This window comes from Asparagus officinalis, chromosome 1 (assembly GCF_001876935.1).
Source record: "Asparagus officinalis chromosome 1, Aspof.V1, whole genome shotgun sequence".
In the NCBI taxonomy this organism is placed as follows: domain Eukaryota; kingdom Viridiplantae; phylum Streptophyta; class Magnoliopsida; order Asparagales; family Asparagaceae; genus Asparagus; species Asparagus officinalis.
This window is the reverse complement of record NC_033794.1, coordinates 15,163,951-15,169,147: the sequence shown is the minus strand read 5'-3', so window position 1 is coordinate 15,169,147 and position 5,197 is coordinate 15,163,951.

The following is a 5,197-nucleotide window of genomic DNA, read 5'->3' as shown; positions in this document are numbered from 1 at the left end:
AACTGAGTCGTGTACCATAACATGGCTGAATATAAAGCGTTACTCATTAGGCTCGACTTCGCCAAGGAGTTGGGGGTGAAGCACCTCGAAGCTTACGGCGACTCGCAGTTTATCGTCAAGCAGATGACAGGGGAGAACGAAATAAAAAACGATGATCTAATCCTATGTCATAAAGAGGCTATCAAATTGTCTGAATCATTCGAAAGCTTCCACATCGAGGATATATTACGTTCCAAAAATACGCATGCAGATGACTTGGCATCATTGGTGGTTAATCTGTCTCAACCGCTAGGGACAAGTCAAAGTGTCACCGTCGCAAGCCGACGGCTCTTTCAATCGAAGTATGCTATGGAAGCGAACACCACCCACCAGGGCACGGGCCAAGTTGAGCCGAGAGATTGGCGTTTCCCAATCATCAACTACATCTTATATGGTATCCTACTCGAAGATGATTTAAGCTTAAAGCCCTTGGGTTATGAACCCATTTGGGCGCATTTTGTGCACCGATACGGTCAAAACAAAAATTGTATGAATGATCTTTACGATTACAATTTGTGCAATGAAAAGGTTAAAATGATTTGTATTGACCAATTGGTTGTGCACGTGAATCATTTGCAAAAATAGATTTTTCTTTAAAATTGTTTTGCAAACGTGAAACTCTTCTTAAATCAAAACAAAATTTGGTCAAATAACCAAAATGACCACAAAAATCATATTTGTACACATGGGCATATTTATGATGATCATTAAGTGTGTGTACATGTAAAGATGAAGCTTGATGGGATGCACAAACATGATTATGCTTGATAGGCTTTTGTGCATTATAACAAAATTTAGCAATATGACCTTTACGGTCGCAAATGGAACACTTGTAAATCTTGTTATACATATGTGCATAGTGTGTAGGTTTCTTGGAAGAATTTTCATGGGACTTTGCACATAAGTCCATAAGCTTGTTGTTATTAACATTGCAAGTTTTTAATATTGAATCTAAAGTGAATATTCCACTTTTAACATGATTAAACTCATTATTTTTCACATAAGCCTTATTATTAAAAGTAGAACATACATTATCATTTTTGAAAGAATTAAGCTCTTTTCTAATGTTCTCAACTTCAAATATGGCATCACATTTATCATGAAATAAACTAGTATTTTTCCAATTTTAGTTTTTTATTGCTTTCTTTAAGATTTACATTTTCATTTGCAATGACATCAAACTTATTGGCTAGAGTTTCATGAGTGGATTTCAATTCAACATGTTTGCTTTTTAAGTCAATAAAGCTATGTTGTAATTTCTTATAATCATGCATCAATAATTCATAACCATGTACGAGTTCAGCAATAGTAAGATTATTTTCGTTATCGGACTCGCATACCTCACTAGGGCTATTGCCTAGTGGCCGTGTGCATGAAAATGAAGCTCCACATGAACTAGAAGTGGAATCCTCCAAAGCTTGTCGGACCGCCTCCAAATTCTCTAGATGTGCTTCTATAAGTTTTCACAATGTATAAGCACTATCAAAAGAATCAAGCTTGTTAGAAGAAGATGAATCAAACGCATTATGTAAAAATTCTAACAAAAGCTTTTTCATGATAAACATTTTATGTTCATCTTTACTCCACTTGGATTTCTCCGAAGTGGGTACAATATAAACACAATCAATTATTTTCCACAAATCAAAATGTCTAGATTTAACAAATAATTTAAATCTAACACACCATTGAGCATAAGAGAAATTATCTAATTTAGGAGCAACATTAATAGCATAACCTAGGCTAGGTGCACCGTGCATGTCCATGATATATTATGCAAGAAAGATGAAAATTATCAAAATAAGATTAGCACAAATATGAAAGCTTGGATCTTTAACTCAAGGCGGTTAAGCCACAAATCAAAGAGAACCAAGCTCTGATACCAATTGAAAGCACCCTAGAGGGGGGTGAATAGGGTATGTGCTAATCTAATTTGATTTAATACCAATTTAAAACTTATCAACAAATATATCCTAGCAAGATTAATACTCAATGAACTAAAGCAAGGATATACATGCAAAGGAAAAATAAACAAGAAACGATATAAACAAATAATGGATACAAAGAGCAATACAAACACAATAATATGATCACGGAGTTCTATCCTTCCGACCCACGTCTCCGCTCCCCAGTCTCGGGGAGAATCCACTAACACAACGGGTTTTTGATGTTCACCCAAAATGTTCACAATCGGTTTTCAACGCTTACCGACAAACATTTACAACACACACAATGTAAACACACTCTACACCCTCTAAGTATTTGCCGAGCCCGTGTCCTCTTCCTCAAGTGCTCGGATTTATAACCTCTCACTAGGCTTTACAACTGACGTCACTTCTCTTGGAATCGACCCCGTCTCTCACCAACCACTCCTCTCGGTGTACAAGTATAATACAATGTGTAACTCACAATAAGACTCAAATAAAAATGATTTGTTCTCTATAATGGATGAGAATACAATATAAGCTCACTCTCACAGTATCACAATCCCACAACCCAATATATAATATATGAAATACTAAAACCTCAAATAGGGATGTGTGTGATAAAATGAGTTCAATAAAATCTTACTCAAATAACAAACTAGCAATAATATGAATATAAAAATCAGTAATAAAATGCTTGATAAATAAGTTAAGAAAAAATTCTCTATAAACACAAAAGAGAGGATAAAAATGATTGATGATGAATTTCTCAATTGACAATGTAAGCTTCCTCTTTGTAAACGAACACCAAACTTGAGAAGAAACTTAAACAAACTTTTAATCCCTTTAAAACTCTTGTTAAAACCCACTTAGATAATTTTCAGGAGTGAAACAGTAAGGAGTATTTATAGGATGAAAACCGAAGCCCAAAAACCAAGAAAACCCAGCAAAAAGATAAAAAATGCAAAGGGCTAGAAAAACTAGCCGTTACAAGTGTCGGTCGACTGATACTGTTCATTAGTCGACTGATGAGCTAACCGTTATAGACAACTAGCAGCTCATCGGTCGACTAAAGGCTTCATCAGTCGACTGATAGTTTATCAGTCGCAAAAACAGATAGTTTTGACAATTCTGGGCGTATTCATCAGTCGACTGATAAGGACCACCAGTCGACTGATAACATGTTTTCAGCCTGTTATGAATAGTAAAAACGAATTTCAAACCTTTTTAAAAATAGAAAATAAATTTTATAAAATATAAAACTTTGGGAAAAGTTTATAAACATAAATATGAACATGTTGGAAAAGGAATTTTTCAATTTGCACTTACCATTTGTGAAATCTTAGAAATATTCAAAAACACTAAAATACATGTGTATTTAAACATGTTAATTTTGACATTTTGCTCAAATCAAGTTTTGAAAACTTGTGTAATGTTTTTATGGACTTAATAAAAGATGTTTATAATGTTTGTATAGTCCAAAGCATGTTATATTTTACATAAAAATACCTATGATTTGAGAAATTTCACAAATAAATGTATGTGTAAAATTTGAGTTTGAAGAATTAGCACACATTACATATAAACCTATACTAAGTATATCAAGAGTGAATTATATGAAGCTTGAACTTGATTAGTTGACTTAGTTTGCATAGGCTTCAATATCAATGTAGCTCATTTTCCTGTGTATACTAAACAACACAAAACCAAAATACTAAAACCAATATTAGTCGTAAATTGTTTGTTAAATCATCATCAAAACAAGAAGGCCAACAACACTATCATTCTTCCTCTTAGAAATTCCTTTATCGTTGAGGTGATGGATCGAGATTTTGGACTTTTTCTAAAGGTTGAGATAATTCAAGTTGTTTAATAAAATAAGAAGCTCAAACTAGATAAGATATATCTAAATTCGTCTTGTGAAATAATATAATTACTTTTATTTTTGCTTTTATAAACTTTTCATCGATAACTTTATAGTTTGTGTGTGAATTTTTATATGAACTATCATCATGGTTCACTTGTTTTGAAGTTATATATGTATCTCTGGTGCTATTTTTCTACAAATTTCTTTGTGAATCAATGTGTATTTCTCTTCTTTTTACCTTTGGATAATTTTTATCTAAATTCTCAAGTATATTGCATATCCTCGGTGTGTTTTTCTTTTGCTAATAACAAAAGGGGGGAGAAAAGGTGAAAATCTGAAATATTTCATGAATGTTTGTGCAATATAAAGGTTTTTCCTATCCAATTATTTTCATGATTGATTTTTGGCCAATTGATTTCATGATTGATCCTTAGATTTGAATTTTTTTTAAACATCTAATGCTTTGTTTCAGGGAGAGAAAATTTCTTTGTTTTAGGGAGAGTTTCTGGAAAACTTGTATACATTTAATACTTTCATGTATAGCAAACTTGTAGGGGGGAGCTTTGCATTCTTTTGCATGAAATATATTATGTACTTATTTTGTACTGAATATATATCTCACAATGTTTTACATTCTGTATTTAAATTTTGAGTTTTGTTATTATATTATCAAAAGAGGGAGATTGTTAGAACGTTGTTTGTGGAATATCTCTTGTTTGATTAATAACAAACTCTCATTTACTACTGATATGTTTTGTGAGACGATATATTTCAGGTTCAAATAGAAACGAGCAAGATGGTTTTAAAATGATTCAAAAATCAGCATAACGTTGATTTCAACCTTCTAACCATCGATGGTCAACAGTGACCCATCGATGGTTACGGGAACCACTCGGAGAAAAATAGAAACATTAGTTGGTACCATGGATGGTCTACAGTGCACTATCAATGGTCACAAGCTTATGACCATAGATGACTACATGAGACAATCAAAGAAATTTAGAAACCAGAATCAACACAATCGATGGCTACAGTCGAACTATCAATGATCATCAAGAGACCATTAATGGTCATGATCTACCATCGATGGTTATGAGACGTTTTGGCACTTTTGACAAGTTCTCCTATATTTAATCTCAATTGTTTATTAAACCTTTTGATCTCCTATTTGCACTCATATTTGGGTATATCTTTCTTGTCCTATCGAGACCCATTCAAAGAGACTTGGAGATCATAATAGAAGAGAGAACAATAGAGGAGTTCAAGGAGGTAAATATACGAAAAGAAGAGATCTTTGTTCTAGGATTTGAGAGAGAGAGAGAGAGAGAGAGAGAGAGAGAGAGAGAGAGAGAGAGAGAGAGAGAGGGTC